General features: G+C 44.7%; 2 pseudogenes across 1 annotated transcript; both read left to right on the top strand.

The window, feature by feature from the left end:
* Positions 1 to 6,110: 6,110 nt before the first annotated feature.
* LOC146202250 (uncharacterized) lies at positions 6,111 to 10,514 on the top strand (annotated as a pseudogene). Its single transcript, XR_014706519.1, has 4 exons — positions 6,111 to 6,119; positions 7,648 to 7,791; positions 8,973 to 9,066; positions 9,465 to 10,514. The product of XR_014706519.1 is annotated as an uncharacterized LOC146202250 (transcript).
* On the top strand, positions 10,429 to 11,936 carry LOC146202249 (uncharacterized; annotated as a pseudogene).
* The last annotated feature ends 14 nt before the right edge of the window (positions 11,937 to 11,950 follow it).

Raw genomic sequence — 11,950 nt, 5'->3', positions numbered from 1 at the left:
CTAGAAATGATTTCGCCTTAAAAATAATCCGAATGGGCACACAAGTGATAGCCTCATGGGCAGGTTTTTTTATGTATTTTGTTATAAAACGGCTACTGTCGTTGCCACCTTCATCCACTGCAGAAAGCAGCTCAGCATAGTATATTTGGGTACAGACTATGGCTTAATGTGATAATATTGCCACTGCGCGAAAGGTCTCTGTTTCAATAAACCTAGCTGATGCCCAACTAAGCGCAGTAGAAAAATTAGAAAACAGTAGTAGCTAGTAAAAACATTTATTGGAACAGAGGAGTTTGGGTCAAGCATGCCCCTGGGCCCCGCACGGCCCCACTGCACACAAACTTTCATGTTCCTACGGTTCATCACTTTGGCAGCCCGGTTTGTGGCGATCTTCTGCCACGCCGGGTCCTCAGAGTGTACTAAGGTCTCCCAATCTTCCCGGCTATGTAGTGATTGAGGTGTTCTAGACAGCGCTGGGAAGGACGCGCCAGGCATTGGACCTGGTTGCAAAGGGTGCAGGAGGGATCGGTGAGGGTTTGATGGTAGCGGAGGGTGCGCTTCTGAGGCGTCACCAGAGCGTCTGCGGGTAATAGTTATATTGAGATGGGTAGGGATGGGGGTAGAGCAGTCGCGCGGCCCGAAAGGTCTCGTTCGCTGAAGGAGTGCTGCTACAGGGTTTCTTCAAGAGCCGAATGGTATACATCACCCAATACCCGAAATTTCAACGTGCGAAAAGGATAATTAAGATGGAAGGTCTCCTGCAAAAATCCTACAAAAGAGGGCTAGACTTTGTACGACAAATGAACTGCTCGTGCCTACAGTAACGCATCACACTATAAGATACCACAGAGGCGCACTCGATAGTGTAATACCAAAACAAAAAAACACGGGCAGCCCCACCGAAAGATACACGCTAAAACAACTTCTACGAAAGTATAGTGAACTAGCAAAAATTGTACTGCTGCGGCGCCGCTTGCCATTATGGCGAGATGGACTCGTTGAACATATGGTTCGATACGAGCAAAGCGGCATGCGCACTGTGCCAATAAGTGCCGCGAAATACGCTTGTGCGCGCGACTGCACCGACGGTACAAGAGGGGACAGCAAGTGCCGCCGTACCTTTATCCTTACTATTCATGGAGGAAGGAAAAACTAGGAGGGAGCATGACGTCACGCGGCCGTCCTTCGCAAGCCAAGTGCCGATGAAGCCGCTTCCTCCCCCGTTTTTTCGCTCTCATAGTTAGACCCTATGTTTTGATGTCGGTGCGTTTTAGAGCGCACGGCTAGAGCCCTTAGAAGTCCCTAGAAGTATTTGCTAGTCTGCCGTCCGAGCGGGGTTCCCTATGGAACCGGTTGGCCGCTTCTCGGATGAAAGCGCAGGGGCCGGGATGTTACCTCACGAAGAATGCCGTCCAGACAGTGTTTGCTGAGGTTCCAAGATACTTGCCGAAACCCCTGCCTCAAAAATGAAATGACCCTTACAAAAATGCATGTTGGGTGTCTAGAGAAATTCGGATCAGATGTGTCAACACACGCTGTTGAAACTCTATCGACGCACATTTAACATCTGTTGCAGAAAAGCACCTACAAATTTTGAGTGACAACTAGGATGTGGAAAAATAATTTAGGGCAAGCTAGTAATGTGGTCGCCATTCCGTACGTACATAATGTATCCCATGTTTTAAAGAAAGTAGCTAGTAGGTATGATGTCCACCTCGTGTTCACCGCTCCGAAAAAGTTAATAAGCCTGTGTCATAAAATGACTAATGATCAGGAAGATAGAGTCAACACATGCGGAATTGCGCACAAAAAAAGATTTGTTGAGAGTGATACAGGCATTGTGTATAACAGTCCCTTATCATGCGGAATGAGGTACATAGGTCAGACAGGCAGGTGTTTGAACACGAGGTTAAAGGAACATTGTAATGATATAGGTAAAATCAATAACCCGGGAAACCTCGCACCCCATTGCGCAAAACACAAATGCAAGCCAGACTTTGAAGGAACCACAATCTTAGGCCGTTAAAAAGACGGAAAAGAAAGAGAAATAAAAGAAGAGTTTCAGATATGGGAAGCTGGTGAAGACAAGTGCGTAAGCACGCCATCAGTCATGCTAACTAATCATGAGATAAAGATAATAAAGGAGCGTAGGTGCGTAGGCATGTGACACTGCCTGTTCAGTGAGTTTGCGAGACTTCTTGTATCAGAGAGTGCGTGTGGAATGTTTTAAATGTAACCCTGTTATCAATAAACCTCAGTTGTCAGTGCGCGCTTGTCCTGTGTGCGTGGTTCCTGCTCTCTTGTGTATCTGTGTATATCGTAGCGCGAAAATTCTTGAAAAAAAAAATGCCTCGGCTTGCACCACGTTGTGCGATACGAAAAACGAACTTCCCCCATCAAAGAAAGCCGTGACGACAAAGTAGGTGATGGTAGCGGCACTCAGGTGTGCTCATGAGGAGGGGGGGGGGGGGAGCGTTATTGCACCGGATGTCGCAGACCTACGCCATTGGGGGTTAGAAATGGAGTGCTTTCATGGGATACAGAGGAACAAATAGAACCGGTCATGGAGACTGCGAACATGCGCCTTATCTGCACTTGTGCCATCGTTTTTGTGTTCTTTCTGAGTTGTAAACCATCAACAGGCAGCAAGGCTCGCATGCAACGGGTACCTTATACGCATGAACGTTGATCCCAGATGAATTTCAGTTGGGGATCCATTGCTATCCAACTGGTATGAACTGGAAGTTTGTTCCTTAAACCAGTTACACCAGTTAGGATTTTTGCCTGGGTTGTTTCAAAGTAATGTAGAAACGTTGCCAGTGTTGTTCAAGTTACTGCCTATGAAGCAACACAATTTTACAAAAAAACAATGGTTGTGAGCCGCCTCATGCATTTATTTTTTCGTTTTGAAAATGTTTCAAGCTACAATAATTGCCATGTCACTTTGCGTAAAAGAAGCTATAGCTTTCTGCAGGAATGGTTTTAGACTGTGCTAAAGAAAGATGGAATAGTGATATGCGGCCTCTTTTATACATAATGTTTTTGTGCCGCACGTGAAGTGAAAAGATTTCTCTGTTGGTTAACGGCTTTGCAATCAGTGGATTAGTCATGCAGTGTTGCATGGTAGACCACCGAAGGCCCAATACATCCTACAAAAGACTAAAAATGAGAAAACATGACGATTAAGCTGAAGGCTCATGATCTGCCAGGAAACAATGGGGTGGCTCTGAGAAGGACTTTGTATTGGCAGTAGTAAGAATGGCAGTCCTCTGCTTTGGGGCTCTCCACTTCGCAGTGACAACACTGGTGTATACTGCACTAACACCTACTGTAGTTTTGCCCATGCTGTCAGTTATTCTGAGAGCTGCGCTAGTGAGCATCAGCCAGTGCTCTATGTTTCAAGTGTTCATTTGTAAAAGATGCATTCTAGATCCTGCTAAAGAGTCTTGTATTATCCAATTGAGTTTCCAAAATTTACACTTTCTCTAGAAGCCCTCATTCCATTTAGGCATCCTTTCATTCTTTCCAATTAGAATTTTCAGTCCTATTTGAATTTCCATAATCTAATGCCTTCCAGTTTCCAGATGACCTCCCAGCTGGAATAAGTACTTAGTCCCAACTGCATAGTTTTAACTCTCTGTAAACAAGCAATTTATTTTTATCATGCGCTGCTAAGTTATGGTCATCTTACAGGTTAGAATTGTTATCCCTAATGAACATCCAACCTGAATGGACAATTGCTATGCATGGTGAAACTGGAATTCAAACCACATTTCAATGATGCATTGTGCGTGTGCTAGCTAAGATGTTAAAGGAAGCTGGTGCATTTCGCTCCCTAGTAAAAATACACCCAAACATATTAGATTTCAATAGGCTTTGCAGTTAAAACTTTTGCAACTAATTTCAAAGTCCAATCTGGAGTCAATGATTTCAATTCGAGCATATTAGATAGTCTCGAGAGCTAAATTAAATGTTTCAGAGAGCAACTCATGCACTTAGGTCCTGGACCCATTTACAAAGGAGCAGCAGACGCTAGCTGCAGAGTAGGATAAAAAAAATTTACACATTATTTAAAAAAAGTGCAAGAATTAGAGACCCTGTATCTAGACGATCTATTGATGCGAAAGTATTACTTCGCTATGTTCACAGATTTCTGTCCGCAGACCGCGTCCGCAGAACGTGTCTGCAAAATCATGTCCGCAGCAGTTGTGAGTAATTGAGAAGTGGTAGAGGTTAATGAGTGGTGTCAATCGATGGAGGGTGATGTAATGTTGCAGCAGCATCCATTCTTTTGCATTGCTCCAATGCAGATTCTGCAGTGCTCTTTAACTTTTGCAACATTTCTGATTTTACAACCCTAAAAAGTGTATTCATAGCTGTTTTCACAATTTCAGGAATACCTATTTAAGTTCATTCAGTGAGACCATTATATTGTGTTTTATTGATTGCAGGTTGCACCGAGTATGAAAGTGCGGGAGAAACCAGAGGTTGGAGTTTTGAGTTAAAAACGGAGTGGCTCTAAATTGCAGCAGTGCCATCGAGTAAAGAAAGCTTTTACTGTCCTGCCCAGAAAAATAGTAAACGTGCAACAAATGGCACTCATAGTTAAAGATAATTATACTGTATTCTGCAAGGAGGTGTCATGTCGTCAACCGGCGGTCAATATCGATTATGTAAGAAGCACACATTTAATTTACTGAGAATTATCATTTTATTGATAGTTGCTCTTGTGGTGCTTGCCCACATAAAACTGCAATGCCTTATCTGTGGGGACTTGCATAATAAAAGGCAAGGACAGTACCACATCAAGATAAAGCTCACTCATAGAAGAAATTTTTTTTGCAGTGTTGTTTATATGAATTTCCTATCTCAAATGAAAAAATTCACACTAAGACTTATGCGAGTTTCTACAAGGTCAATATTTTTATTATAGATCGGTGGCCATCTCTTACATCATTTTCTTATTTCAGGCTCAAAACAAAATAGTTTTTCTGTGTTTATTTCTTCATGAAATTGGACCAGGCAAACGATTTTTCAAGTAAATCATTTCAATGCAAAACAGTCTCATTGAGATCAAAGCCAGTAATAAACGCACTATTATCAGCATACATGATGAGCTGAACACTGTTGTCAATATGAGTTATGTCATTTATGTACAAATTCAGCAAAAGTGTGCCTAATACTCTTCATTGAGGTACTAAACAAAATATATAAAGGATGATTTTTTGTTACTGTTCATCTGATTCCTTGAATAGGACTTAATTCAATTATTTCCAATACCTTTGCGAGTGCTGGTAATTCAAGAAAATATCTCTACGAACGTGTGCTCTATGCTCTAGCAGATTTCATAGAGTTCCCTGATAGAATATTGAGCTTTCATATTAGCATTGCATGACATGTTGATTGGATGTGAAACATGTTTGTTTGATGTTCACAAATGCATGCCATTTTCATAATTTCGACTCCCTTAATTGTACGAAATGTTGGCACAGAGCTGAACTGTTGCCATTGAATTGGACTCAAAATTCTGACTTGTGGCTAATATCCAAGTTGGAAATGGTCATTTCTGATTTTGATTTGGCCTCAACTGTTTTGTTAAACTTGGAACAAAGCCATACTGCCGCGGTGCAATCCATGGCTACGTACGTGGCTCGGCCAAAACAGCTCTTTAGACGCAGTGACAGACACAGAGACCAATGACAATTTTTATTTAAGAAACAGCCAACAAAAGTGAACTGAAAACATAGCAACCGCTCACCCCATGCATGGTACTTTACAAAGGCACACTGCATTTGAACCTTGTCTAGGACGCCTAGCGCGTCGATGCTTTCGTAAAAAAAAAAAAAAAAAAAAAGAAAAAAAAACACGGCGTTGCACATATGGCATCGAATCCAGGTGCGTACACTTCTGCCTTTTCCCGTGCTCTCGAGTTAAGTGATCCTTAGATGGCGACTATAACACCTTCGAAATGTGATGCATTTATAAAAAAAAATACACAGCGGCACAAAGCCGCGCTGTATATTGTAGCCTATCGCGAGGCCTATAGTTTGTCGTCACTGCAGCACTGGAGAGAACGACGCTGGCCACGTGCTAGTTGCAGCAGCTGTGGAATGCACGAGGTAAGTGGGAATTAAGCAGTGCAGTACTTCATGAAGCAATATTCAAGACGATTATGCAGTTGTTATATAAAATGTCGATACTTCCATTAACATCGCTGAACAAAGCCGCACCACACTGAGAATACTCTGTTCACCCTGTTGTATAGGCTTAGTTGGCGTTCGTCGCGGTAGCAGAATGACGCTTGCCACGTGCTCTGCAGCTGCTGCACGAAGACTCGGAAGAATGCGTTAGGGAAGCAGGTAATAAGCACTGCAGCACTTTATTAAATTAAATTTGACACGATTATGCATGCGTGCGTATAACCTGGTAAAGAGGCCTAGCGCGTAAGTTATTTTGGTGGCCACGGCGATTGATACGAAGCCACGTGCAACATAGAAAGGGAAGAGGAGTACGGGATGTGCGTCTGAGGTCTGCTAGGAAACATTAGGGCGGCCCTGAAAAGGGCCGTTTGGATGCGCAGCGACGTGACGGCGTGGCGAACGCAACGCCCTGCACTCGTCCGTGGCCCTTTGCCGTGCACCGTCAACAGTGGTGCACTACGTCGTACACAGCGCCTGGTTATGCTGCCCTGGATGCTGTAGCGATGATCTTGGAGAGCTGATCGATGCCGTGATCCCTGACATGGGCTGCTGCGTACAAAGAAAATCCTCGGCCTCTTCGCAGCATACAGGAAACGGTGCTGTAAAAGAGTAGAAGAAAGTTGCATTATGAACATAGCGATTTCATGAATGCGCAACGTATCACAAAACTTTCGACAAAGAAATCTGCGTTCTTGCACCTCAATCAGGGTTGAGAATGCGCACGGCAGACGTGCGCCTCAGCACAGCAGTCAGGCAGCGGTTAGTTGCCGACGGCGGATGTTTTCGTGGAGGTCTCCATAGCCGTGGCCGATTTTTTTTTTTTTTTTTTTGAATACGAGGAGCGTCCATGCCACGAGCTGCTTGCTGCTGCACGAGGTCCTGGAAGCACGTGGGAAGAGACAAGCGACACAGCACTTATAAATAAGCAAAATGCGAGACAGTTTTGCGCAATTTATACTTACCTTGACGGTGCTTGCGATCTCCCGCAGGTCGTCGCCACGTCATTCCGCCCAACGTACAGCACGGATCGGCTTGCCGAAAGCGCATTCACGTAAACGCGCAGGCCCGCCATCGTCGCGCGCGTTGCCAGAGCGGAAGGGGGGGGGGGGGGGGAGGCACCTAGCGATTCCCTAGAGCGTCAGAGACGAAAAACAAAACGAGCAAACCCAGTTTTTGACTACGTCACGTCCGGTTAAGCATCGAGCCCGACGAAAAAAACGTCACGCCAGGCCGCGGCGTGTGCACCAATCAGCGTTTGCAGCCGAGCTATCCCGAAACGCTTCTGGTGCCATTCTGTGAAGGGGTGAACGCCGCCTCCGGAGCGGCAGCGGCCATTTCGCTCCCACGCTTCGCCGCGGCTGCTTGGGAGAGGCACGTGCGCGGCGTTATCTGGGACAAAATGCCCGGGTGTTGCGTACCCCAGTTACAGTGAACTAGAATATTCTAGTTCACTGTACCCCAGTGCACGAACCACTCACGAAATGAGTGGAAGATGTACCGGTTCCCTAAAGAACCGAAAAGACGGCTTCTCTGGCTCGTAAAAATGAAGCGCGACAAGTGGCAGCCCACGGACCGCTCGTGTGTATGCAGCGTAAGTTATGCTTCTTCTGTATTCGTACAGTTATTCTTTCTTTTGCATGCTTTGTCCCGTAGCGTTTGTCAGTCTTGTATCCTAGATATCTGGCACATATGCTTGCGCGTTTAACTCGTTTCTTTCTGGGCAACACGAAATGCTTAGTTCTTATAATCTCTTGTTGTACATGTAGTACTGCGAGCGCGTACAGATGTGCGCTCTTTGCTACCGGAGCTTTGTGCAATTTCTTTTTTGTGCGCAGTGGAAAGAGCATGTGGAAGGCGCAATGGAACGTAAGCGGAGCTCTAAATTGCCTTTGATGTGATGACATACACAGCGCTTTGAGGCATTTTCTCGGCGTTGTTATTCTTGTGCCGCTGTCCAACTCAGACGGTGTGCGTGCGTGCGCGCGCCCGTTTGTGTGTGTGTGTGTGTGTGTGAGAGAGAGAAAGAGAAATGAGGCGTATGACCAAGCATGAAGCATGTGTGGCCATGACAATCATGTCATGTCAGGACTCGTCATGACTAATTTACTAACGGTTAATTGGTAGTTACTGCATGTATAAAGGCATGCTTAACTTGGTATTCGATATGTGTTATGTGATCACGCTTGTCTAGACATTCGCTTTTCTTTCCCCGTTCGATGATCGGTGAATTATCTGAACATCTGACTGGAGATGAGTGACAAGGATTTCATGACTACGGAGTCCTTTAACAACGGAAATTTCTTAATGGTGATGACAGGATCAGACGAAAAAGAAAGCTGTTTTGTTGGAGCTCGACAAAATTTGTGGACAGCATGATAGAAAAAGGGAAGTCGTGAAAAATCCAGGATTGACTTACATCATTGCCTTTTTGCGCGCACATATATGAGTGCAACGTTTTATTTTTCAAGGGATTTGTTAGCTCACTGCCCATGTTCCACCTGGCAGCAAAGGCAAGAAGCACATCTCTTCAGTGTCCAATAATTTCCTCGCACTCTCCCCGTCTTTCTTTCTTTTCTTTTTTTCAGAAAGAAGTCGACGGTCTTTTGCTTGTTTCTTAGTATATCTTAACGAGCACCTGAATTTCACTTATCACTGTTTGGGCATGTCCTTGTTTGTGTTACTTATTTTGAGCTGTTTAGAAGGTTAGTGTGAAACCTTCTCAATTTAAACAGTAATAAGTTTTTCTGATCATTGCACGTTTCTGTGTTACAGGCACATTTTGAAGAATGCACCTTTGAGCAGAACCGGGCTGACGGGTGGAAAAAATTGAAGCCCAATGCTGTGCCAACGCTTTTTTCCTTCAGAGGCATAATAAGTCACATATTTCTGCATTAACGAAAGTTTGCAAGGCTTCTTTCCTAATCCTATTGCTTCTTTCAATATTAGCCAGATTGTCCTAGCTTAGTACTGTAATGACCGGCCATTTTTAGGCCCACGTGGAGTGACTATTTAAGTGTTTCTTCAGAGAATGAGGCGGCTGACATTACAGCAAGACTCTCTTCATAGCTCTGGTCAATGGACTAGCTCATTTTCATTTTTATAGGGAGGTAAATCAGCCGCGCCTTCCATCCAGATGCATGATGCTGACAATTTTGCATTTTATTTAATTTTATGTCTAAACGTAGCAAGACTTGGAGCATGCTCGTTCATAATGATAAAATAATGCACCATCTGATTTGCAGCATGTGTGGCCACTCTTTTCAGCGATGCCTAAGCACAGGAAGCCGCCAAAGGAAAGGTTACAAGGAGTGCCTGCGGCAGCAGAGCAAAGGTGCACTTTGCAGCATCAACAGAATGCTTCTGATACCACATCAACAGAAATCCAGGGCCAATATGTCAACGACGTGGCTGATATGCCACACACGGCAAATCAAGAACTGCAGCCATTGCTCAGTGATGACAGGGAGACGGCTCAAAGTCAGATGAACAACTCACCTCGCCCAAGTTCCATGCCAGAAACTTCAATTCCCGCCACAGATGATTTTCTGCAAGTTGCCTGCGCACTTCGTGCAACCCGTGATGAATGGTTGGGAGAAGTGCAGTAACAGCTCATGTGCTGAACTGAATAAACAGCTAGTGGACATGAAGAAAAAATTCGCGAAACTTCGCGAAGTTCACAGCAAGACAAGTGCTACAAATCAGTCAATTAAAAAGAAGCTTCAAAAGATGGAAAAGGCCAGCGAAATGTTACGAAAAAAAAACGGAAGTTCCTAAATCAAGACCAAATGCGAGCCCTGTCCCGGAACAGCAACTAAGGTTCCACCTGGTAGTCCAAAACAATTAAACAAGCCCTTCAGATCAAATTTGCTAGTGGAACTTCAGGCTACGAAACCCTAAGAAGACTTGGGTACCCTCTGCCTTCTAATAGGACTCTTGTCCGTCGTCTTCAGGGACTCAAGTTCCTACCGGGGATCTTAACTGAAGTGATTGACGTTCTCAGAGTAAAAGCAGAGGGCATGGAAGATATTGAAAAAGATTGTGTGCTTTATCTCGGTGAAATGGAAATTGCACAAGGGTATGACCTCGATCGTGCTGAAGACATCGTGTTTGGAGGGAAAACATTTCCAGCAGTTCCAGATGAACCTGCATGTCATTGCTTTTTATGGTCGGAGGATTGAACACAAGGTGGAAGCAGGTAATCGCATACAATTTTACAGGGAGCTCTGTCGACGGGGGTCTGCTTAAGGATTTTGTTCTGGAAATCGTGCAGCTTTGCGCTGACATTTCTTTTAGAGTGCTTGTGGTAACATCTGATATTGGAGCCTCCAACAGAGCTATGTGGCGTGAGCTAGGTTTTTCTAGCCACAGGAATTCTAACACTGTGTGCTCAATCCCTCATCCCATGCTTCAGGGAAAGGAACTCTTTTTCACTGCGGACGCTGCTCACGTGATAAAAAATATCCGAGGTCAGCTTTTAAACTCTATTGGCTTTATGCTGAGCGATGCAACTGTCTGCCAACATAGCTTACCCTCAAACAAAGCCCAAGCTGGAGCACGTGCGCGCTGTCGTAGAATACGACTCTAGCAAAGAGCTGAAAATTGCACCCAAACTTTCTGAAGCTCATGTCAGCAAAGGCCACTTCACAAAAATGAAGGTCGGCATAGCGGTTCAGTTCTTCAAGGAATCCCCAGCCGCCATTCGTTGTCTAATAAGAGAGAAAGTGCTCGAACCAGAAGCTGAAACCACAGCATGGTTCCTGGAGCTCATCGCAAAATGGTACAAACTGATGTCCTCACGACATCCGTCAGTTGCACTTAGTTGGCAAGATATGGCAAAGTACCATGAAGCCTTGCACATGTTGCGCCTGGCATTGGACGCAGTTCAAGGCATGCAGATGGGCAGCACATCCCAGTGGAAGCCCTCACAGGCAGGTATTGCAACAACAGTTGTCCTTCGTTTGCAAGATATCGTGCTTAAAATGGGTGGCTACAAGTTCTTTCTCACCGGGAGACTGCTACAGGACTGCCTGGAGAATCTTTTTTCTGTTGTGCGTCACAGGAAACCCGTTCCAAACGCGTACGATATGAAATGTGCTTTGAAACTTGTATGCGTAAGTCAGTTTTTGCACACACCAGCAACCTCAAGCTATGAAACGGATGATTCTGAGTACCTGGTTGATATGATTTCACAAGGAAAAAAAGAGTATGTTGGAGATGTTGAAGAGGAAATTGACGATGGGGAAATTCTGTTCATTGAAGCACTGACTTCAATTCAGTGCAGTATTTTGCATCATATTGGTGGATTTCTTGTGAAAGGAGTTTTGAAGAAAATGAAATGAGAGCAGTGCAAGGCTGCAATGCTTGGCTTGACGAACCATGAGCATGCATATTTAACTGCACTGAAAGAGTATGTCCAAGATGGTGAGAACTTGTGTTATCCGAGTGGTGAGGTTATGAGCCTTCTTCAATCCTGCGAAGAGCACTTTAAAGGAATCACGTCCTGGACAGACAATCTGTTCACCCTAAAGTCCCCTGTAAAGGCTGTCACAGAATATTTAAACAAGAAGACACGATGCCCTATGGAGGCCTGTCAGCGACACAAGGATTCTCTGGCAAACATATTGATATCAATTAAGTTATGCAATAGTACGGCTGCGCATTCACCTGCGTCAGCTCGAAGCTGCGAGAGTCAATGGGCATGGAAGCAAGACATGCGCTGCAGTTAATTTGCAGTGAGTTGTAGCGTTGTC

The sequence above is a fragment of the Amblyomma maculatum genome, chromosome 1 (genome assembly GCF_055883805.1).
Source record: "Amblyomma maculatum isolate TAMU_Amacu chromosome 1, ASM5588380v1, whole genome shotgun sequence".
In the NCBI taxonomy this organism is placed as follows: Eukaryota; Metazoa; Arthropoda; class Arachnida; order Ixodida; family Ixodidae; genus Amblyomma; species Amblyomma maculatum.
The sequence above is the reverse complement of the archived record's forward strand: the minus strand, read 5'-3'. Positions and strand labels throughout refer to the sequence as shown.